The 26,414-nt window shown below is 37.9% G+C and overlaps 1 long non-coding RNA gene and 1 pseudogene across 4 annotated transcripts in view; one reads left to right on the forward strand and one right to left on the reverse strand.

The window, feature by feature from the left end:
- Positions 1-19,368, reverse strand: part of LOC135224660 (uncharacterized) — a 49,533-nt gene extending 30,165 nt beyond the window's left edge. The window contains exons 1-2 of one of the 4 annotated variants that reach the window (XR_010316799.1): positions 18,768-19,299; positions 14,566-14,711 (exon numbers count right to left, since the gene is read on the reverse strand). This is a non-coding gene — a long non-coding RNA (uncharacterized LOC135224660). The other 3 variants (XR_010316798.1, XR_010316803.1, XR_010316797.1) reach the window with 3 other exon arrangements.
- Positions 19,369-21,577: 2,209 nt separating this feature from the next.
- Positions 21,578-23,448, forward strand: LOC135224661 (nematocyst expressed protein 3-like; annotated as a pseudogene).
- The last annotated feature ends 2,966 nt before the right edge of the window (positions 23,449-26,414 follow it).

Raw genomic sequence — 26,414 nt, forward strand, 5'->3', positions numbered from 1 at the left:
ATATTTCAGACTGCTGTCTCTCTCTTCATCTACCTAAAAAGAGAGAAAGCAGTCTCTGAAATATAGTATTTTCTCTCTATATTTTGGCGTTTTTATGGGCTCCTTTATTATTATTATTATTATTATTATATATATATATATATATATATATATATATATATATATATATATATATATGTGTGTGTGTGTGTGTGTGTGTGTGTGTGTGTGTGTGTGTATAACTGAATCACGAAAAGTTTGGAACGTGATAAATCCATAAATAAGGTATAAGCCACGAAGGAGAAATAAAAAACACGTAGTTTCTGCAAGATCTTTCGACTGAACGTCCTTTACTCAGCAGAGTGTGTGTGTGTGTGTCTGTGTATATGTATGTATAACCGAATCACGAAAGTTTGGAACGTGATAAATGCATAAATAAAGGTATCGCCACGAAGGAAAGTTAAACACTGGAGTAGCTTATACATTTACAAAAAAAAAAGTCTTTCAAACAAATAAATAAATAACTTTCTCAGGCAAAAACGTAAACATGGTCGTCGAGGTATATGTGTAGTTTTTCACATACCATTCTATACATATATATATATATATATATATTTTAGCGTAAACCCTAACGTATCCAATTGAATACTATAAAAAATAAAATCATGTCATTATCACCATTTTCTAAAGACTAGATCCCACTCAAAACGTAGACCTGATAAAATTACTGACAAGTGACGTTTGCGGTGGTGATTTAAACGGAACAGCCACCGTTCAGTCCAGCCATGATATATATATATATATATATATATATATATATATATATATATATATATATATATATATATATATATATATATATATATATATATATATATATATATATATATATATTCAATATACCTCATTTCCTCGCATAATTTTTATCATGATTTCCCATTATCCTATTTATCTTATTGTTGTCTTACGGTGCAATACACAGCCTTGTGATAAATAAAACTATGTATACTTACGCGTACGAAAACATAGGGCTATTGAAACCATCAGGGCAATAAAAAGGTAAAAAAATGGCCATAGCTATTACCTTTTTTTAATTCAAAATTCTATGGTACCACTAATGAAACTGTACAGATATCAACATATACGCCAAAAGACATAAATATAATCAAATTTAGATTAATGAATTGCTATCTACGTACGTGTAACTATACTAGTCGCATTGTTGATAAAGGTGGTATTCGCAAAACTGACCAACTTTTTTTTTAAACGTCTATCGTTTTCTAACACTAGGCGTAGTACAAACTATAAGAGAAGTATAATCCTGTATTAAATGATAAATAAACCATCCAGGCACAGGGTGGTAAAGAAGCACATACCGTTAAACATAGTAAACTACATAGGGACGAGACTTATACAGGGTAGGCCTACAGTTCAGACAAATATTGGTGTTTGGGCTCCTAGCTCATGTTTATCCTAAGACGAAAGCGACGTTAAGTTGCATATATGGCCGCAAAAGGACAACCGACGCAATATAACAATGATTTCAAGCAGTTATCGCGTTATGGAAGGCCCCAGAAAATGGTTAAACTGCTGCTAAAGAAATCGGCCGGCGGTGGTCTCCCGCCAAATGAAGTGGCTGATCGTTTTACCTCCCCATAAAGTTGCACGTTAACTCTTATCAGTTCCAAGTTTCAGGTAGAATCTAATCTTTGTAAAATGCGATAATTACAAGTTTCTTAAATTATGTGGTGGGAATTGTCGCAATTTGCTGTAAAATCAACGGAAAATTCATAAAAACGTTCTGTATCAAATTGTTTAATTCCGAAACCCATTCTAGGTCGTTGACTTCAGCGGCCATCTTTTTTGCTTTTGGACTTAAGAACTCATTTTTCCATGGTCTTTGTTTGATGTCAGCATACTTCTCAACAGACATAGCGCACGTTTGACGTTTGATGAAGAAGTTGATGTTACTGAATAAGTTTTAATTCGAATCACCAATTACTTGAAATATTACGATGCTAATCGGACACATGCATTGCGCCAAACTTCAAGGTGCTGGACACTTCCAAGTACATTTTGGCGGATTCAAAAACAAAAAACATAGTTAATTAACAAAACTAAGCACTGTAATATATATATATATATATATATATATATATATATATATATATATTACAGTGTCTTCAAATTATAAAAAGTGAACAATGCGTTCAGTTTTCTGCACATCGCATAATCAAGGCCACCGAAAATGGTTCTATCTTCCTATCTATCTTTGTGGCTAACTTTAACCTTAAATAAAAAAAAATTTAAAAATTACAAAGCTAGATGGCTACAATTTGGTATATGTGTTTGATGATTGAAGGTGGATGATCAACGTACCAATTTGTTGCCCTCTAGCCTCGGCAGTTTTTAAGATTTGAGGGCGGTTAGAAAAAACTGCGATGGACAGACAAAGCCGGAACAATAGTTTTGTATTACAGAAAACTAGAATAAATAAATAAATAATCACTGTCCTGATCACACGTTATAAATTTGTTAAGGATATGTTCTAGTACAAAGTGAGACTTCCCCAGCGATCACCAAGTCCCACGTAGCACATCGGTCTAATATTATGGCTGAAACATCTTTCAGAACCGGATTCGGTGCAGGACAAGAACTGATCCCCCCCCAACCCCCTTTATTGACAAGCTGATTGAACATGCTGATTAACAATCCCAGATTTAAACTCATAATTGCGCTATGCATTACAGACACGAGATGAAAGTTAAATTAAAAAAAATACTTTAATTCAGTGGCTATCACATTCAAGAATTTCTTCAGTGGTAGGCAGGGGAGCTCTGCTCATCTTTAAGCAGACATACTAGTACAAGTGCACGTATAAACAGGTTCATTAAACCCTGGAATAATGTATTCTGATGTATTCTACCTTGGATTACTTTCCTTTGCAAAAATTCAAATAAAAAGTATAAACCACTGCTGAGCGTTTGTACTAGGCCTAAGGTTTCAGATACAAAAAATTTACTTATATATCCTTATATTAATAAGATTTGCATTAGCAGGGTTCTATAGTATCCTAGAGAGAACGAAAGGGCTAAAATATATTCGAAATGTACAGGGTGGTCCAAAAGCCTCGTTACCCTTACCAAAAAGTACCAACTCTAGAGGTACAAGTATTGCCATAATACAAAATACGTATCCTGGATTTAGTTTATTCTTATTACCCCTAAATATTATTTTAATTTTCACGATTTTTTGTCCTCATATTGGATGGATTATGGAATTTAGGGCATAGCCCAAGCGCTGGGACCCATAAGATCATTCAGCGCTGAAATGAAAGTATGGCTAGATGGAAAAATGAGAAATGAAATGAAAATGATAAACTGATGACAATCCTGCACTTGAACAGGACTGTACAGTGATGCTCAAATATTATGCGACATGAGTCCATAGGATTTCGTTCAAAATTCACTAACTGGCAACCTAGCATGCTCCATATTTATCTTTTATTTCAATGCGGAAACGCGATTGTTGCATACAATATGGACACAATATGTTTCATAAGAGTAAAATCTGTCATATATTTCAAAACTGTAAGAAAATGTCACGTGTAGAAAATTTAAGAAAAAACTCTTTCGAAACATTTTCAAAACTTTCGTTTACACATCGCTGAAACATTTGACCAAAATGTAGTCGTCATCAAGCATCAGTTCAAATAACTAAAAAAACGAAAAAAAATTGTCATAACATTAATAATACTTCCAAAGCCAACATAAAATTTGAAATAGTCTTATTTGATTGTTTTTACACGTCAGTGCTGAAAACAATGTAAATATGTATATACAAAAGCAGAATGCGCCCATCGATGTCAACGTGTGAGGGGAGCGTGTGTGACGTATCTATCATTAGTGTCGGTGAAATAACAACCACCCGGTGTATAAGTAGGTCTACACTGAGTAGCGACAATGAAATTATCTTGAAAACACTTACTTTATATGTGTTAGAGGAATATTTGGATTTTCATACATAATTAATTGTTATAATTCTTAAATATTTAAAAGAAATTATGGTATACTAGCAAATATTCGCCTATGCAATTATTCATTTTCAAAGCCAAGATATTGTTCCTAGGCCTAGGTGTTAGATTTCTTTAGTTTACAATTAACAGTCACATCTCTCTATAACAATTTCTGGCCAGAAAGCAAATGAGGTTATCAACGCATTCTTGTTCTTCAAGTTACCTTATGAAAGAATAAATTATACACCAAAAGCGAGGAGGACTTTTAAGAACATAATATTTTAAAACAGTTGAAAAACAAGTGTTCCATACGCCTTGATATTAATACTTATGATATTTCGATTAATAGTCATCTTCTCCATATAATCAAAATCATCATCTTTTATTCTTCAAAGAACAGGTAATCTATATAAATAGAAACATTAGTAACATAACATCTCATAAGGCTTAGATTTTTCTTTTAGGCCTATAAATCATTTTACAGCATAAAGGCAGCTTAAACGTAGCCTAAAACTTCAACATTCAAAGAAAACTGGATGTAATTCATATTCCTATTGTATTCGTCAAAAAACAGATAATCTCTACAAATAAATTTATTAATAACAGATTATATCTCAGAAGGCTTAGATTATTTTTTTTAGGCCTATAAAACATTTTGCAACATACAGGCAGCTTATACACAGTCGAAAGCTTCAACAATCAAAGAAAACTTGTTTTAATTCATATTCCTACGTTAAAAATGTTGTTATGACTGTTGAGCTTATTAGTTTTACTGCCATACTGCAGCAGACGTAGTTATGTTGACCAGTCCGAGGAGCATGTAAAGTGTGTTTTCATTGATGGCACAGCTAACCTTATCACACCGCACTTTGAACTTAGCAGCGTAAATAAAGAAAATAAGTTCAAATCACACAGATTACAAATGATACCAATGGATAAAAGGGATCATATTTATATAACCATAAGGAAAATGGGGCTAGCTGTAAATTCACAAACTTTTCGACATGTATGACATTAGAAAAAAAGTATAACACTACTTGGCAACATCACGTTGAGTCTGAGAATCTGGACGATACAAAAAGAATCATGTCGCATGAGATTTGAGCGCCACTGTACATCAGCAAAGGCCATTTTACTCTCCCCCCCAGCATTCCGATCATCCAAAGTTATGAAAGATCGTTTTGGCCAGGGGGCCTTTGTCCTCATATTGTTTAATTTTTTTAAATTTCAGATTGCTGAAAGCAAATAAACTGAATCCGGGAGATCTTCTTCTCTATTACTATATTTCTTGTTCTTCTGTTTCAGTGTTCTTGTTTCGTTCTATTGTTCTTACAGAGAATAATCTGAATCCAGGATAATATGCATTTTGTATTATTGCAATACTTGTGCCTCTATTGTTGGTACTTTTAGGTAGAGGTAACAAGACTTTCGGACCACCCTGTAGAAGCAATGTACGTAACAAGATATAAAGTTGCCACAAAGAAATTTTGACAAACCAGGAAATACTAAACACCGCGGGAAGCCAAGCAAGCAAGCCAAAGGAAGCCATTGTCTTCTACCTCTTCTTGTTTTTCTTCTCCTTTCGTTTTCGTTCCAAGATTATGCTGTAGTGAGTCGTGAAGCATTTGACCACAAGCAGCCCAGGCCCGCTCTCCCCACCGCCCACCCCACCCCAAACAAACTCTTAATAGCGATAAGAAATTCATTCGAAACTCAAAACGGTATAGTAGTACTAGAGATGCTCCGTCATGTCGATAGAGAATTATTGCCCTAGTACCAAAGACAGCATTATGATAATTCTGTTAATATTATTAAAATTTTTTTTTTTTTTTGCAAATGTCTAATATCGATTAGAGGCTAATGCCACGAATAAATTTAAGAGTAATTAAGACAGTTCCAAGAATTACACTTCGATAACTATATGACGCCTATTATTATTATTAGTTTAAGGAAATATTGCAAATTAGAATAAAGTTCTACTGACTTCAACTTGGAAAGAAGAGCGATAGAATAAAACGGAAAATAAGACATATAGTACTAGTCAGGTTTCAGGCTCCAACAAAAATCCTCTGAAGATTTTAACCTAAAATGCTAAATATAGCACGGTTGAAACGTCCCACGAAAGCAGATTTTTGCTTACTCGGGGAGTAAGCCTACAAACTACTGTTGTTGTTGTTGTTGGGGGGTAGGAGTGGTCTGTGGAAGAGCCTGAAAAGGGTGTTTCGCTTTGAGTTAAAGATACAGGAATTTTAGGATAGGATATTCATGATTTATTTATTCGAATGAAAATGCACAAAATAAATAATGTGCCTGTTAAACAGTACAGAACAATTATTTCTAATAAAATGTAGTATAATTATTTTAATTTTCGTTCATGAAACAGCGCTCTATTTGACAGTACATTTTAGCACACGCCGCGAGTAAGCTGGAGGTCGGATCACGCCTTGTTACATTCGTAAACAAACTCTCTCTCTCCCTTCGAAGGAGAGACAGACACTGGGACAGAATGACTGAAGGGAAGATGCAAGAGAATAATATTACCACAGAAAAATAAAAGTAAAGAGGAATAATTCAAGAAACCTTTTTAATATCCATTTTTTGATAAAAGTAAGATTAATACAAGGTTTTTTTAACGTTTTGTGTAGGCTCATTTCAAAAGAGATTCGTCACTCTAGAATAAGGTAAGCAAACAGTGTGAGTAATTTTATTAGTAATTGTGTTTCGGAGGAGTATATTTAAAGATGCAGTGTGAACTAGTGCTAATAGAATTTGATCACAAAAAAAAAAAAAAAAAAAAAAAAAAAAAAACAAAAAAAAAAAAAAAAAAAAAAAAAACGCTAAAGGCATTATAGAGCGGCAGCCCGGACCAATTGAACGATATACCGACTGTAACCCTACTGGATTTAGGAGTAGAAACTTGTAAACTGTGAAACTGACCGTCTGCCGAAAATATAGGGTGGCTTGCTTAACAAGCATCACTAATTGCTTGTTAGATTTTGGGTCTAGATCCAATATATGAGATACCAAGATGAAACTATATATAATATACTGCAGACTCTACTGGATTATCGATGACCAGTGACAGACATTTTGGGAGGGTGGGTTCTCCCTGACAGACGCCACTGAAAAGGGAGGGTTAATTGGATCTAGATCCAACCTAGGAGATACCGAGTAAAATTTACGCTACAAATCCTAGAATACTGTGGGTGGTAATGACGACATTTTTAGTGTTGACTACCCCTTGGACAGACACCCACAACGAGTGGGGAGGGGGAGGCAGGATCTGCATCCCAACAACGGAGATATCAAGTAAAATTTGCACTACAGTAGTACAGCACCACTAGAGTATTGAGGTGTAATGCCAGACATTTTAGTAGGTGGTTACCTCTGACAGACACCCCCACCAATGAGTTGGGAGGAGGAGGGGGGATGGGGAAGGGGGGGGGACAGGCTCTGCATCCAGCATTGGAGATACCAAGTAAAATTTGTGCTAGCAATGCACCTCCTAGAATGCTGTGGATGGGTAATGCCAGACATTTTAGTAGGTGGTTACCCCTTCACAGACATAACCTACGATTGGAAGGGAGAGATGGGACACCCCTTGAAATGATTCAAAATCTATCATAGGCAATATTAAATATTTATAAATATGGTAATTATCTGAAAATCGTGAGCCTGATAAAATGTAAAAAGGCAAAAAAAATCAAAAAGAAAATATTGTGATGTTTTCAGGATAAGAATGACTGCCGGAGTTATTTTTTAATTCCTATTGAAGTATGGAAATATTTCACTTCATAATTCCATCACATCTATAAAAATAAAAAACTATGTATGAGACTCACACAACAAACACACACACACATATATATATATATATATATATATATATATATATATATAATATATTGATATTAGCACTATCCTTTGGTGTGGAGTTCACACAAAGTATTATTTTATCTGAATGGGGGGAGGGGGTCACAAGTGACAACAGCTACAAGTATATATGTGTTCTGAGCGATTTTTTGCATAATTAAAACCAGTCATATGGTGCACTCTCATTCCTCTAAAAAAGAAATATAAGATAAGTATTCTCGTTTTAATAACGTCTTTGGTCCATTTTCTTTTCTTGCCTATAGTTAGGGCACTGCAGCCATGTCGAGGTTCGTAGCCCAACGTGTCTTACCATAATTGAATTGTTCTTTAGTTGCTGTTGGTTCGTGTGGATGAAATGAATTGTTTATCGGATATGGGAGTTCGATTGATAATAAGACCAAAGTCCCATCATAAAGAGCCGTTTTAACACCGGCACATTTACAAAGAGTGATGTACCACAACACAAATAATTACTGGAAACGGAAATGTGAATGAATTGTTCAGGATAGACTAACTATAATCATCAAAACATTTTCACCCGTTCTATTCGCCCTCCCGAAGCTGACGATTTTTTTCATACAACTTGGAGCTCCTGACTCCCAAATTAAGTTGGCCCCCCCCCCCTATAATATCATGTCAAATTATCTATAGTATACTATTTTTTTCGGCTGCCTCACTCAAATTGATCTGTACGCTATCACCAAGTATTAGGTACCATATATATTCAAGGAAGAAAATTTAAACTCAAATAAAAATGATACTTACGCAGTTTGATGTCTAAAGCCAGTTGGGTGTTTGTCTCTTAACTTCCCGCCGGCACGCACCACAGGCAGCCTATGTAATGTGTCTCAATACATTCTATCGATGCTGGCTTTCACGACCATTATCCGGCTAATTTTCTCCCTGGTAATATTTTTACTTTAATTGTTCATTATATCCAGTAGACAGGCAGTAACATCATATTATATCCTCACGTATGTTCGGTATATTTACCATTGCTAATATGATTTAGAATGGGTCTCAAACACAGTCATAAAAATCGGTCAACCGAATGTGCAAATATGTCAGCTGTGTGCAACGCATAGGGCATCAATCACTGGAGTAGCGATCTCCCTGCCGAGAGTGACTTTGGAAGGCCATATTGAAAGGTCTCGGTCCAGCTCCTAGCACTATATTTTATTACTATTACTTTTTAAAATCTTTATTATTATTATTATTATTATTATTATTATTATTATTATTATTCGACCCAATTTCACAGATAAAAATTACCTAAGCACTCAAACCATTGTGGTCAAGGCCTAAGCATCTGCTCTTGGATCTAAGCAATGTCAAGCATAAATGGTTCCTGTGTAAAAACAGGATTCTCTTTGCATACAGTAGCGAAGCACCAACTAAACAGTAATGTAGTGCAATCACTAAACACTAACACTCACAATGCACTTACTCAGTAAGCACTTAACTTGCATATATTCACTATATACACACACACACATAAACACACACTTAATATACACTCACTTAACATACACTCACACTCAATAACACAAAACACTCTGAAAACCCAATTTTCACTTGGCACTCACTAAACACTAAATGCTCACTAAACACTTAAAACACTAAATTCACAAAATACTCATTATACCCCAAACACTCGGTAAACATTCACTAAACACTCGATTCATCCTAAACATTAATTAAACACTAAACACTCACTAAATCCTAAGCGCTCATTAAAAACTAAATGCTTACCAAACACTAAATAGTATTGGGCACAATTTTCATTGTCGAAAATGATGATAATGATTGTAGGTCCACAATAATATCGCATGTGAAGTATAAAGTCTTTAATAATAAGAGCTTTCGAACCTTGTACTAGGTACATCTTCAGACTGAAGATGAACCTAGTATAAGGTTCGAAAGCTTTTATTATTAAAGACTTTATACTTCACATGCGATATTATTGTGGACCTACAATCAAACACTAAATACTTATTAAATACTAAACAATGAATGAACATCCACTTATTAAAAACTCAATAAACACACACACTAAACATTTGCTATATACTACTATTCACAAGAAATTCACTAACGCTCTTACCATTCGTAAAACATTCACTAAAACCCTAAACACTCACTGAACACTACCATTCACAAGACATTCACTATACGCTCACTTAATTCACAAAACATTCACTAAAATCCTAAAGACAAAACATTCACTGAATACTTACAATAAACATTCAATAACATTCACTAAACCCTAAAGACTAAGTAAACATTCACTGAATACTGACACATTAAACAGTCATTAAACCCTAAACATTCATCAAAAACTTACTCGTAAACATTCACTAAACGCTTACTCACTATAACCTATCAATTCGCTAAACGCTTACTCATTAAACATTAACGATAGAAAAATTGACAATCGCACTAATTTTTCATTTCTCTTTTCTTTACATTAACGCTAGGTGATTATTTTTTTTTTTTTTTTTTTTTTTTTTTTTTTTTTTTTTTTTTTTTTTTTGGGGGGGGGCTAGTTTGCTCTTATATTTATTCATAATCTTCTTGAGAGAATGGAAATGTTCCAAATAACTTGGTGTGTGGAGAGACTGTTTAAAATACAGAGATCCTTTGTGTCCTTCTGCCAGGTGTATTATATCTCACGAATTTTACACCAGCCGAAAAAAAAATCGACTATAGTAACAATAATATTAATTCATAAAACTGATAATACAAAAATGTATCCATGATTTCATTAGTATAAAAGTCAGCTGAAACCAAAAGAAGATAGTCCTGCTTCGATAAAACAAACTGAGTAGGCTATAGCGCAATTATTATGAGCGTATATATTACATATGTATTACTATCTATTTAATGGGTGCGTGTTACTCTATTTAACAAATGTTATGTACATAGACATTTTACAGCAATAACTCTAATAATGATAAGAACTTATATGTTACTTTACAGTGCCAGTCTTCCAGCCACCGCTACATTGATTTTCATCTCGTAAACAAAGCTACAGCGAGCACTATAATTGAAGTCAGTTGCTTGCTTGACAAATAATAATATGACTGAATTATTATGGGCCTACAGATGAGTGTTATTTATATGAAACAAATAAATAATTTTTTTCTTAGATAAATGCAATGGATATAGAAAGGATAAAAATATTTATTAAATATATCACGATAATTTATAATACGGGTCAAGAGTAGCCTACTATACTAGTCTAGACATTAATTATCAGGGGTTGCCCTTCCCCCTCCCCCCCACTCGTTGTGGGGTGTCTGTCAGGGGTAACTACCCACTAAAATGTCTGTCATTACCATTACAGCATTCTAGGATATGAAGTGTTATTGTAGTACAAATTTTAGTTGGTATCTCCAATGTTGGATGCAGATATTGTCTCCCCTTTCCCTCCCCACTCATTGTGGGGTGTCTGTGAGGGAGTAACCACCCACTAAAATGTCTGGTATTACCATCACAGCATTCTAGGATATGAAGTGCTATTGTAGTAGAAATTTTAGTTGGTATCTCCATGTTGGATACAAATCCTGTCTCGCCCTCCCCCTCCCGACTCGTTGTGGGGTGTCTGTCAGGGGGTAACCACCAACTAAAATGTCTGTCCTTACCACCACAGTATTCTAGGATGTGCAGTCCTATTGTAGTGTAAATTTCACTCGGTATCTCCTAAGTAGGATCTAGATCCAATTAACCCCCCCCTTTTCAGTGCGTCTGTCAGGGGGAACCCACCCTCCAAAATGTATGTCACTGGTCATTCTATATTCAGTAGAGTCTACAGATATATTATATATTAGTTTTATCAGGTATCTCATATATTGGATCTAGACCCAAAATCTAACAAGCAATTTGTGGTGCTTGTTAAGTAAGCCACCCATATATTTTCGGCAGACGGTCAGTTTCACAGTTTACAAGTCTACTCCTAGAGTAAATACCAGTAGGGGTTACAGTCGGTATCTCGTTCGTTGTATTTCAATGGTCCGGGCTGCGGGACTGTTACCATCATCATTTCAATTACAATGATTATCATGTCAAAAGTATTTGTCAATAGTGACTACTGTCTTTGTATCACAAAGGAACTATATACTTTATCAAACAAATTTCACACAGGGACGTTTTTCTCAGCAGCAGAACCTTCGATCCAAGTTGAAAAACCTTTAACCTTTAGTTTTTTTCCCATCCTGGCCCCTGGCTGAAGGTCGCTGAGTGACGTAACTAGTCTATAGCAGCATCTCTATTCTGCGTTTTGAATATACGCCCCCAAAAAAACAGCGTTTCAACAAAGGGCGTGGCGTGGGGAGAGGGATGGTGGTCTCTGGTACGCTAAGTGGTTGTGTGAGGGATCCCTACCCTGCGGTATACGTACTCTCACGACCTCGGAGGAGCGGCGGGAGATTCATGCGCCGACGATGAGAGGGTCCCTATATAAAGAAATGGTGTCTTCCTCAGAACATCACACTCCCGCCGTAGCCGTCCCTTGAAGAAGATGAGGTCCTCCGGAATAATGAAGGCTTTGGTTAGTGACTAATGATTAGACTTATTACGGGGATGCGACGAGCGTCCTCGGCCGTTGTCATTCAATTCAAATTTTTTTTTTTGGGGGGGGGCGGCGGCTTCAAAAGCGACTTGCAATGGTATATAATCGTTTTAACAATTCAATAATGTGCTTTTTCACGTACGTGCATTGGTCTAGAGTGTTGTATTTAGTCTTTTGTTATAGAAAATATAATAAAAAGTGTCATATTGACTTCTGTTAAGGACAAATCTTGCTTCCAAGTTGCTGTAGTACTAACCCACTAAGTTTTTGTTTTTATTCTTTTGTTTTTTGGCTTCAGAAACGACTTGCAATGGTATATAATCGTTTTAACAATTCAATAATGTATTTTTAACGTACGTGCATTGGTTTAGAGTGTTATTTTTAGTCTTTTGTTTAAAAAATATCATAAAAAGTGTCATATTGACTTCAGGGAAAAATCTTGCTTCCAAGTTACTGTAGTACTAAGCCATGTTTTAATCTCACTTCTCCAGGTCGTAGCGCTGCTGGCCGGCTGCAGCTGCCTAGGACAACCCATGCGCCAGACACCGGTCATCATAGGAGGTCAGCCATGGACTGCCTACGCCTTCCACCCGTCTGACCCGGCCGTCGTTCGAATTTCCGCTCCCGATCTGAACCTGGCCCTCCCACCATACCCGACTGTTTCCGTCAGGTCCTCCTCCGGAGGAATTTTGGCAGCTGGTGCCCCGGTGGTCGCTCCTGTGATATCGTCTATCCCTGCACCTGTGGTTCCTGCCCCTGTGGCTGCCCATCTACCAGTCCTGAAGGCTGCCCCTGTGATCTCGGCTGCCCCTGCCCCTATCCCTGTCGTTAAGGCTGCAGCAGCAGCAGTTCCTGCCCCTGTGGTCCCCATGGCATCGCCCGTGGCCGTAGCAGTAGCCCCAGAACCCCTGCAAGCTCCCGAGCCGCCCATGCCCTCCATCGGCGAGCCCTTCGTCGGCGGACAATTCCACGCCCAGGACGAAGCCGGCCAATACTCCTTCGGCCACTGGGGAGGCCCCAACACCCGCGTCGAGACCAGAGACTCCCTGGGGCGCACCACCGGCAGCTTCGCCTACGTCGACCCCGAAGGAGACGTCCAGGTGAGGAAGTACGCAGCCGCCCCTGCGTCAGGATTCAAGGTGGCCGCTTCCGACCTTCCGGTGGACCGCAATTTAGTCGTCCAGGACACTCCCGAGGTGGCCCAAGTCAAGGCCGCCCACGCCCGTGCCGTGGCTGCAGTTAGATCCATACAGTCGTCTTTAACCGTCGTTTAGGAAGGCTTTTAACTGTGACGTCGCGACCTTTTGTAAATAGCTTTAACTTCTCTTCTTCTTCTTTATAATTCAGTTAAATAAAATACGAGAATGAAAAATGTTACCTCTTTTATTTCACTTACAGCTTGCTATATTTCTCCATCTCAATGAGAGAGAGAGAGAGAGAGAGAGAGAGAGAGAGAGAGAGAGAGAGAGAGAGAGTATACATTTAAGAGCATTTTTAGCCACTCAGCGCTTCGTAAGTTTCAGAAAATACTGAATATACTCGCGGATAAATTAGCCGCTAATAATAAATTCAAAACGTTAGTTACCGTGTTTGAGGCTCAAAAGTCAATTAATTTTCATTTTCAGTTATTTTCAGTGAACAACTACAAGTGAAAAAAGATTGTTTTGCGTGCAAATTGAGCCAAAATTTGCGATGCGCGTTCCAGGACTCTGATGGCAGTAAACTCTGTTATCGAAAACCTACAGTTTCCTAAAAAAGAAATGAAAAAAAAAAAACTCAAACGAAAACAAAACGAAACGCAATAAAGGAGCCACGAAACTTACGAAAAACAGAAAAAATCGACAAGCACACAATAATGCCAACATGTCAATTACAGGATAGATAAATGGATAATATAAAACAAAAATACACCTTGATCTTCCGTCAGAATGGTTATCCTCCTATCCTCCCAACAACATTTTTGGGCTAATTTGTTCTGATCAATCATATGTTAACTTTTGGGAACTAAATGTCATATTTAATAAGGCACTGGGTAACCTGGACATCATTACGGCACTAATAAGTCATAATTGGTTAATACAATATGAAGTTACAACCTACATCACCACAAACTATAAGTTGTACTCACTAGGCTAACACACTGTTGTCCTTGGGAAATTCGGTATGGCTGGAATAATTCCTGGTATAACTGCCAATATAAACTGTCGGTAAGTTTCCCGGGTAATACGAAGTTGAATTCTTCTTCCTTCTTCCTCACGAAAGCAGAAATGAGCGCTGCAAAACAAGAATACACAGGAGCAAACTATTGTTATGAAGACAAACACCACATCACTGCTCAATTAACAGACCAGAGCAACGCCGTCTCTTGTGTCATTTCGTAAGGGTATACCTTATATTTCTATAAGATTGAGGTTTAAATACCATACGGGTTTTAGATTTAAGTGGTGGGAAAAATATGTAGTAAATAAACTTTTAGAGCTATTACAAAACTGACCTTCAATAACATCAAAATATATATCGTTCTGGAGGAATTTCTTTTAACAGAGATGACGCCAATATATCTAAAGGTGGAATCCCGCAGTTCCACAGAGAAGTAATAGTTACAGAGGTTGGACAAGTTTAATATTGAATAAAGGACGCGTGGACGGATGTAAAGTAAAAGCTAAAAGCTAAACAGCGGCTGTAGTGAATATACTTTTGTGTGAGTATGTGATTACAAACATATGTATAGCGCGTTGTGCTATGTGATTCCACTTCAAGGAAATAGACTTTGCTTACGGCGGATACAATAAAGAGAGAGAAAAAAAACTATAAGTCTAGTACTGAGTCAATCTATTTATACAGGTTTTCTCATTAAAAAAATGTATAAAAAATTAGATTATACGTGTAGTTTACTATCCCTGAAAAGACACAATTCGTAAAATCAAAACAATGCACACACAAATCGTGACCAACTTTCATTTTTTCATTCGTTTTCCTTCTCAAGGAGAACAACGTTCCCCCTCTTAGCAAGTTCAAGGCAACTGCCAGCGAGATGAAGAAAAACTGGAGTTGAATTATTGAAGAGTCCGTGAGAATCATAAGCGAAGAAATAAAAGAAGCGTCATGATACGTAATGTCCAATCCACGCTACAATCAGACATTTTCGTTGACAGATGAACGCAACTAGACCTATATAGATTAGTATTACGGTCATCACTGCTAAGCGGTTTACGATCGTACATTCATTTGTAAATTCAGTTGAGAGAATATTCGAAGTTGAATTGGTCAGGAGAGCTTAAAGAGTTTTATAATCATTCGCAGGCAAATACGCATGAAGATCGTATTTGCCTGGGCAGGGAGAAACGAACCGTAGGCCTAACTGAACGCCTTTACGTGGTGCCAACGACTATCCTTGTATAGTTGTCTTTTTAAAAAAAACTATTTATTGAAGGGTCTCGAGTTACATAACGTTCTTAGCCCTAATTCTTCTGGTAGCGGTGGGCAACATACCTTCAGAAAAGAAATACAGGGCAGAATTGCCCCAGGGTACCACACCCTTTGCATCTCCCATGTGGAGGTGGCCGCCACGCCCTGGACAAAAACTCGGGGAATCCAGATATTTCCCATTTTGTATTGGGTCTTGAATAAGGTTCAATTCTTTGCACACGCTTCCACGCATTTTGTCGACAATTCTATAGATTTTTTGAAAGCAGGATTACTTGTTAGCTAAAGGAGACGTAAGCCATTCTTCAGTGGCTAACAATACTGCGTTTGAAGACAGCATTAGTCTAATGGGTGACAAGGCACTCAAATTTGAAACAAGATACTCATTTGGCTTCATTTTCCTGATTCATTTATATTTTTGAAGGGATGTTTATTTGGGTATGTATCTCAGTCTAGCTTTGTTTATCTGTCATAGTTAGTTTCAATTGTTATTAAATCTAATTTAGTTTCTGTCTGTCACCTCCTACTTGGGATTATATTTGTTAGCGGGGTTACATCAATCAATATATATGGATTTTGACTACGATATTATTAGGTTTGAGAGAGATATGAGTGTCAATTCAGGAGAAAACCAACCCCCCTTTTTTGGGGGGCAAATGCAAAAGCCTTGTCTGAGGTTACGAGAACTTGCAAAAAAGATACAGTAATACAGTTTTACACTTCTGATTACTGTCCAGTTATGATCTGTGCACCCTTTCGCGTATTTATTCTTTTGTTCATCATATCCACTCAACGTAGACTGAATAACTTCATCCCAGCCATAAAAAGAAGAGCAGAGATTCATATAATTAGGACCCCAGCAACAGCAAGTTCTCTGCCTATGTATACAGCTCAGTGACCACGCCCTGACCAGATTCGCAAAGGCTGCCCACTTTAGGATAGACAGAAGGGGTGCCCCGCCCCCCAAAAAATGGTCCCTCAAAAAACCTGGCTTGGAGACGAAGAGGAGAAGGAAGAGGAGGTGAGGAGGAACCAGGATGATACCGAGAGCAAAACGTCTTCGAGTTCAGTCAAATATAAAAACAGGGGAATAACCGACGACGTGAGGAAGGGGTAGTGAGACTAAAAAAAGTGGTCGCGGTGGACGAGGAGTCAAGTTGGTGTAGAAGTTAGAGGTTGAAGTGACGGCCGTGGCGCTAAACTAATTTTTTTTCTTCTTCTTCTTCTTCAGTTTTATCGCTTGTTGTGGTCCCAGGATCTCTGATATGCCTCCTTCAGCTTCCAGATGCCTCTGTCTTGAACGGCTCAATTCCTACTCAGTTTTTGCAGAAGTTTCACCGAAAGGATTCCCTTCCAAGAGGACTCCAAACCTTCCTTTCTTCTTTTATACGGGCTTGGAACCGGTACTGAGCGGTTAAGTTTTTAAGTTTACAGGAACATCATTAAGTGAAAAGGATTTTTTTTCAATTAGTTAAAAACAAAAAAGAAAAAGGGAAGATAGAGTTTTTCCACGAGTGTCTGGTCTCTAGTGATTGTGTTTCAGTTCAGTGTGTAGTGATTAAATTTCAGATCAGCTCATGCACTTGTACAATTCTTGATCACTGCTCCATGTACTCAAAATACTGAATGAGAAATAGCCAAGGGAAAAGCTAAAACAAACTTACGGTTTTATGTATGTAATCGGTTACGAATCACAGATAATGAAAATGATCTATTTATAAGTAGCATTATTTTAATAAATTTGGAACGCTGGTGCGTATTTGAATACCAGTCGCTGTTAAAGGCGTAAAACCAGAGGTCAGTACTTCAAAAATAAAGAAAATCATGTGCTAGAAGTTCCAAGATCTCACTTGAAAGTAAATATAGGGAAAATTCTCGGAAGAAATGCCAAAATATTACATAAATCAGAAGCCTTGATGACATTACTTCTGAAAGCAATTACGTATAGGCCTACTATGAAGTTCGCTGCAATAATGCGAATTTATTTGCAGTCATTGTCAGACCTTTGGTACGAATTGATAATTGGCTCTATTATGCTAAATCAGACTCCAAAATTATCTCTGTTGTGTGTGTGTGTGTGAGAGTGAGTTTAGTGAACGTATCCTAAGGTTGATATCAAAATATAATTAGAAGGATATGACTGTCATTCGGCATTGAAATAGACATGTACTGTAGATTTATCACAGCTGAATTGACAGTTTCGAAACTTATAGTTCCTGATTTGGATTGCTTTTTTATACGTATTATCAATAATATTCTACGTAACACTACTTGTCGACAATATTCAAAATATTGCTTCACGTATTCCTCCGAGTGAGATTTCACGTCCCAGCTGAAACAAAACTTTATTCAAATAATCGAGACAAGATTCAGCGTAAATATCGATTGAACATCCCCTATAAATGTCTTGGCGTGATCGGTCTACGCGTCCATTATACTATATGAACTGAGAACCATTACTAAGGTCGTTAACCAAAAACTGGACGTCCCATAGTTAGACCCATAGGCTAGACCGCCTCAATTAACCATATTGGACCACTCTCAAGGTGAGCAACACTTAATGTCGAGGTCGAATTTGTCTCATTTGGCCACTTCGCAAGACAGATTAGACCTTTAGGAAACGGGGACAAATTCCCAGCGAGGCGAATTCCGACCTAAGGATGCTGTACAGAAATATAGGCCTAAACTATTCGTTCAATGAGTCCTGTGCAGGGCATTGTATTGATAACTCAGCCTGCTGTCTGCTCCCTCTCATAAGTTTAAAATGCCTTAATAATATTTTAGAAATATATTTAAACGCAAGAAATATATAAATAAAAGCCTTAACTGTAGTTCAATACTGAACTGTTATTGAAACACAGTATACTGGTACTAACCAGTAATGAAAAGGCACCCAAAACTTACCTTTCTCTCTCAGTATGTGATTTCTCATCTCTTTGCATTTCCTCTTCTTTAGAATTTTATCCACGACTGAATCCTAAATCCCCTTTCTTTCAAGGAAACTTCTGTCGTCACCTCATCATAAAATCTGTTTCATTTTTACAAGCGCTCAAGCAGAGAGAGTTTTTACGCTGAAATCAAGGTAAGGATGACAGCTTTCCTGCCATTTTTGTGGTCCTGCAGTAAGTTTTGATTCTGTTGAAAGCTGGCAAAATACTTTCCACAGATCTGCTTTCAGCTGGCACAGTGATCATCAGCTTTGTATCGTCTATAAATTTCAGGCAGTGTTAGAGTTTGTAGCTGGTACAATGATCATCAGCTTTGCATCGTCTATAAACTTCAGGTAGTCTCAGAATTTAGTTCCATGCATGGATTTATTCATAGGACTAATGAAAACTGGCTTGCCTCTGAAAGTCGGAAGAACATGTGAAACATCTATATAACGTGTAGAACTATCGTAGTTCTACAGAGGCCCTAATACCCAGTGAAAGCATCAGAACACTCAATGGCATTTGAATGTAAATAAATACTATTTCCAAACTCACAGGCGTACTCCATTGATAGACTGACGCTCCACTGCTTAGTGCATCAGATTGATATTCTAGATTAGCTAGAACTAGCACTATTTTACCGAAAAGACATCGCCTATTCTGATGCGCCAAGCAGAGGAGTTAACATCATTATAGTTGTGTTGAAATTGTATGTTTAAGTGTTTAACTTAAGTGTTTAACTATACTTGTGACTGATGCAAAGGAACTGTATTTGTGTTAGTCACAATGTTAGCAATTAACAATACTTAATGAAACATCTATCATTGGAAGAAGTCTTGTATGATATACATACACACATTAGAAGAAGTTTTGTATGATATACATACACACATACATACGTACATTCTTCTGATCAGGAAAGCTAAATGCAGCCAGGCCTTGTCATGAAAGTCTTGAGAGGAGAGAGAGAGAGAGAGAGAGAGAGAGAGAGAGAGAGAGAGAGAGAGAGAGAGCGTCCCGGGAGTGGTATTGTGCAAGAATTTCTGAAAGTCATGTCACCGTGAACGCAGTTGAAGGTATACAATGGTTCGAATTTCGAATTGCAGGCGGAGATTGGTCGAAAACAACACGATATTTCCACTAAAAAAGTTATGAAGACAGATGATGTCTGCAGCAACTAAGACAGGTAGTTACTGAATACTGAAAGACCTATGGAAAGTATGTAACCGTCACTAACAGAGACCGAGAGTGCCAGTCGAATGCGCTCACAGTTCCGTGCAAGGCCTGTCGACGCGGGAAAGGAATGTTAAAATCCATTTATAGATTCACCGGAAAGTCAAAGAAACGAATGAAACAGGTTTAATAGGTTGTAATTAAATTTAATTAGGTCTTCCACTGAGCTGATTTTGTCTCTCAAGCGAGTTTAATACAGTTTCGTCTTGCACTTTCACATTCGTTATGCTTATATTGACTGCATCTATACGACCATTTTTGCACCTACCTTGACCATGGAGTCGGATCTATGCTTTTTTTAGGTTGATACAAAAGCAGCAGTGGCTTATACATTCGGCCATCAAGATAAGGAGCTTCCGATCTCAATCTACTATAGATTTTATTAGCTATCCTCACGAGTGTATAGTGGGAAAGTCTCCTAATGACACAATGAATAACTGAATGAGTTAAGTTATCAGAATATTACCAGGAACAAAATATTTAATGGTTTATTGTCGTCATTTATGAAATTAAAATAGCTAGGAACGGAGAACGAACATAATACAATACCGATTGAAACTGATTTATCACAGCGAAGTGGCTTTTAAATTCACAATGAATTCACAATGGAGCATCAAAGTTAAGGAACTTGATTTGAAAGAGAGCGGTTCCAAAGACAACACAGATAACAAAATGTGTCCAAACACGAACAATAATGTTGAGATTAGTTCAGCGGCCGTTTTAAAGAAAACTGTAACTGGCTGATGTTTTTGACACCTACAGTTTATTTGTAAAGTAACTTCAAGGCTATCGCGTTGTCAGAACTTTTATTTATGTCATTCGTCCACGTTTTATCCAAAAACTTACATCTGTCATCTGTTTTTAGTCCATTACTGTATCAAGAGATTGCGTGTACAATGGAGTATAACTGTGTAGTCCTTCTCTTTCTTTAGAAATTTAGCTCTTAGATGTATACTTCTACCAAGTGCAGCGCAACTGCCTTAGAACTGAGCTAAAATGCCATAGGAACCAGTCTAGGCGAGGCTCCATCTCTCATAAAAAAAAAAAAAAAAAAAAAAAAAAAAAAAAAAAAAAAAAAAAGACGAAACTATGAAGCCAGACCCAATTTTGTAACAAGGCCTCAATAAACCAAGAATTTCGGTGCCTTTTTTTATATTTTTACTCTAATTTACGCAATGGTACCTACCACTTACGCTAGTCCTAAAGAACATCATTGCACTAAGTAGTACCATGTTATAGTCTCCTCCTTTTGGAGTCCGGAGAACGTATTCAATTGATGATACTTCGTGGTATCCGTTCGTAGCACATCGCCTTCGGCTCTTCTTTTTTTCTGGAAGGAGAGGAGAAGGAGGAGGGTGTCAATGAGGGAGGAGGGGTGGGGAAGGGATCTATGGCAGGGATGCATCATTGAACTAAGTAGTACCATGTTAGTATTTGAAATGATGATCCGATCGTGATATCTGTTCATAGCACATAGCCATCGGCTCTTCTTTTTTTCTGGAAGGAGAAGAGGATGGTATAAATGAGAGAGGAGGGGTGGGGAGGGGATAGAGTTCGGCTGCGATAGAAGGGCGTGGTCTCAGGAGGAGATGCGCCAGTATATAAGGATCACGGGATCATCTTCAAGGCGTCACAAGGTCCCCTCTTCTCTTCTTCAGCAGACCTCCTGTGCAGTCCTCTCTCGTTCGCCATGAAGACTCTCGTAAGTATAGACCCAGAGGTTCTTGGCGGCAGTTCTGAATCTTTGTCTCGTGAGCTCCTAGGGGATTAACACTGAAAAACATGGTCTCAATTGTGGTGTGGGCCTGAGATTTTCGATAACTTTATCTTTTTTTAAAACTGTTGGATGTAACTTGTAAAGTAAAGAGGTAGATGATTCGTGCGCTATAAATCTTTGAAGTTTCCAGCAATTTTATTGAATTTCATCTCTCATGCTCTATCAAAACCTGTATATAGATTTTTTTTTAACTAGTTCATTTCGACATAAGTGACAAGTACTACATGAAAAAAGTATATTCGCCTCAACATAAACAAATGTGTAATGTCGTTTTTTTAAGAGAAATTTATCTAGCACAGCGACGATATGGTAGGAATTTTGGCTAAAATAAGATTTACCAGATTCTGCCCTGACACTGTACCCTTTAACTGGAGAATGTTCAAGAATAACAATATTTGTTTCCTATTTTTTATAATATATCACATAATCATATTTGTCTAAATTAAATTATCAATTTTACTTGTATATCTCTAGTACTAACCATTACTGCACGGAAGATTCAAATACATTTCTACACTTCAGGTGATCCTGATGGCGGCTGTAGCCTGCCAGGCTTCAGTTCTACCCTACAGCGTAGTCCCAAGTGCGAGAGCTATCGTGCACGCAGACAGCTTAAGTCCTGCTGTCATGAAGATCCCTGAACCTGGTATCCGTTTCAATGTCCCTAAACCTGCTACGTATGCTAGCAGACCTGTAGTACATGCTCCTGCTCCATTTGTACCTGCTGTATCTGCTGCTGTAGTACCTGCTACTTATTCCGCTCCAGTTTTAGCTGCTGCTGCTCCAGCTCCTGTTCCTGTTGTGGCCCGTGCACCAGTTCAAGTTGCTGCTCCTGTTGCTTATTCTGCTCCAGTTCCTGCTGTGCCTGCAGCTTCTATAGCCATTGCAGCCGCCCCTGAGCCTCTTCAGGCACCCGAGCCACCCATGCCCTCCATCGGCGAGCCCTTCGTCGGAGGACAGTTCCACGCCCAGGACGAAGCAGGGCAGTACTCCTTCGGCCACTGGGGAGGCCCCAACACCCGCGTCGAGACCAGGGACTCCCTTGGGCGCACCGCCGGTAGCTTCGCCTACGTCGACCCCGAAGGAGACGTCCAGGTCAGGAAGTACGCTGCAGCTCCTGCCTCAGGATTCAAGGTGGCCGCCTCTGACCTTCCCTAGATCTTCTTCGGGTTCCCCGTCTCAGCTCAAGTTCAGAAATGAATCCAACAGTGTCATTTTAGATTGTTGCTATGTAATCATCAGCATAGGAACATTAATAACTATACAAGAAATCATCATTCATGGCATACACCAGTGAGACTTATTTCATCTTTTATTATTCAAGCCATTCTTTCATAATTGTTCTGATTTTTTGTCAATGGAGAGAGTACAAAGTCAAGACATATTCTTATGAATTTTGTTCTAACTTTCATGCAAAAGAATTCTTGATTTTCCTTCAGTCGTTTTCTCCATCTGATGAAAGTAATTCCCAGGCACATTCAGATGTCTAAATAATAATTGTTTGTATGATCATTTTATTTTTTCTGACAACAAATGTGGACAGACCTGAAAAAACTATATTTTCTTATCTCAAACTTCCCTCAGCTGTGATATTCCTCAAACCTTCCTGACTTTTGGCTATCAATAAAGGATACCAGTCAAGCGATATTGTTTTTCATTTGACATTTTACCATTAACAGATTTCATGTTCTCTGAAACAAAGGGGATCGTGGAATTTTGATTAACTTTTACATCTGTCTTTATTAATATGTTTATTTATTTTCTTTTCTAATAACTGATCTCTTCTTCTTCTGTATTTCCTATGGCCTTCTGAAAAGAATAGAGAAGACTATATATAAATTGAATGCTGTAGAAACAGCCATTATTTTCAATGTTATTGCCCTCAGAGAAATTCTCTTCCCTTATTATTATTATTGTTACTTATTTCAAATGAACTCCATAATATTCTTTGGAAGCCTGAATTTCAAGTCAATGGCCCCTATGGTGGGCTTGTTACTTATGAGTAGCGTTCATCTTATGATTAATAATAATAATAATAATAATAATAATAATAATAACAATAATAATAATAAGGGAAGAGAATTTCTCCGAGGTCAATAACATTGAAAATAATGGCTGTTTCTACAGTATTCAATTTATATATAGTCTTCTCTATTCTTATTATTATCTTCTTTTCATCAGCGTAAAGAAGATACTAAGAAGAATAGAGAGAACTCTATATATAAATTGAATGCCTTAGAAACAGCCGTTATTTTCAGTAACAATAACTATAATAATAGTGTAGCGTCAAACAGCTCTGAAACTCTGCTCTGTCGCTAGTCAATCTCAGACAGGACGCAGAAGAACCCACCCCTAACTATGCGCATGTGTGTAAGTTCTCTTCAGTATGTAGTGCAAGACCTACAACACTCCCTATCTAATGTACAAGCACGCACTCTTACCTCATCCATTGATCATTAAAAACAAGAGCTTCTTGTCAGCCTCAGAGCGAACATTATCAAGAGTCCCCAACGGGCAGCATAAATCATTCACGTATTTAGCGCCTCATTGGCGTGATCGGTGTGGTATTGGCCTGCCACCTCGGTGGTCGCTGGTTCGATTCTCGGGCATTCCATTAAGGTGTGAGAGATGTGTATTTCTGGTGATAGAAGTTCACTCTCGACGTGGTTCGGAAGTCTCTTAAAGCCGTTGGTCCCTCTGCTGAATAACCACTGGTTCCATGCAGCGCAAATTCACCATACAATACAATGCAATAGGTATTTTCCTCAGTTTAGACCGGAACCACTTGATTTAGATGTAGAATGATTTAGCCACATTCCTTTAGCCCTCACTGTTATTCTGCTACCCTATTTTGATTGATGGATTTGTCGCTATTAAAACTGACGCATGAGCTGCTACTACAGTAGATTCAGATCAACCGTGCACCTGATGTCTAGGCCCGTCCCTTACGGCACTCCTGATTGGCTGTTGATAAGCCATTCACAGGGCTGGAAACTCATACACAGTCTCTCTCGAGAGTTCATATGGGCAGGATGTATGTTTCACCTCCCCTGAGGTATACGTCATTCAAAAGTATTCCTCAGGAGGGATGGAACATACATCCTGCCTATGTGAACTCTCTCGAGAGACTGTGAGAGTTTCCAGCCCTGTAATTGGCTCATCAACAGTCAATCAGAAGCTTCGTAAGGGACTGGCCTAGAACACAGATGCACGGTTGATGTGAATCTACTATAGTTGCTACCCTAAGTACGTAAGTGTTACGTGCTAGGTATAATCAGTCCCGTTTTGCAAAGTAGATTACTACGTCTTGTTTCCAGCAACCTCGTCCGGAAGGATATGCTGAGATCAGGATTGTCAACACCTTCTGGAATCACTCCCTCTAAGGCAGGAGACCCCGGAGTGATAGCTATTGAGTCCCCTTGGGGACTATGGACAATCTAAGGCAGTGATGCCAACCCCTCTAACCCTATGCACCCTACAAAAGACAAGAAATTACCCTACATAACTGGAAATTACCCAACATTCTGAGGTTGTGATGATAAGAAATTATACTAATAAAGATGTTGATCAATACAGGCATTGTAATAATTACCCTGCACTTGAAAATATTGCCCCTTAGGTCTAAAATATTTGGTCAAATTACCCTATGTGTAGGGCAATTACCCTGCTGTTGGCAACGCTGATCTAAAGGTCGCTAAACACCCAGTTCAGCCGAAAATGAGCTCGGCTGAACCGTTTCGATCGAAACTAACATCCGTATAAGGATGAGATCTCGTGGTAGTACGGTGGTACGCTTTTCTGATTGATTTATATTTAGTCTCTGTTGTCTTATCGTGTTCTCCTGGGTGAAGTTCATTGAAGTTTTGGTAGTTTGACAACTGGCCGCTCGACAGAGATGCAAGTTTGCAACACACAGGACTTCGCTACAACACCTGAAATAGAACTGTCTTGTATTTTATTGACAAGTTCGCTTATAACCTTGGATATAGAAAAATGAAAACGTATCGCCATTCCCTATTAGCATTATGGTCTGACAGACTGTCTACAATTGAAGAGGAGGAAGAATCATCTTGACAGCCAGAGTTTATCAAGTGAATAATATACATTTCTTAACCGGCAAATAATTAGTCTCACATATTTGACTAATCTCTCGTCCTGAGGTTTAGGCGTCTCAAGAGCAATATTTATATCCTTGACCTGTTTTGGTGCCTTGCTGTCCTAGTAGTAGTAGTAGTTAAGAATGACCTTTGAAACAACCCATCTTTTCAAATCTGCTGAGGTCACTTTTATTGTATAGAATCTACTGGTTACTTTTTTACGAGATACGAATGCAATTGTAGTAACCAATGCGCCATTATCAGGTAGTAGGGCTGAGTAATATGATGTCATATTTACAACGGCTCATCCAACCCCTTTTGTTAATTTTGATCCAATAGTACTACAAATCTATCTGAACAGGATTAGGCTCGCAAATTTTTGACTCAATTCCTTTCTGAATGATCGTCCCTCATTTCAGTCTGAGAAGCGAAATTCAATAGACCAAACTTACCTTTACTTATCTGTCTTTGAAGAACCTCGGCCTACTTTTGCGTCTTCCTTTCTTGTTCTCAT

This window comes from Macrobrachium nipponense, chromosome 12 (genome assembly GCF_015104395.2).
Source record: "Macrobrachium nipponense isolate FS-2020 chromosome 12, ASM1510439v2, whole genome shotgun sequence".
NCBI classification, from domain to species: domain Eukaryota; kingdom Metazoa; phylum Arthropoda; class Malacostraca; order Decapoda; family Palaemonidae; genus Macrobrachium; species Macrobrachium nipponense.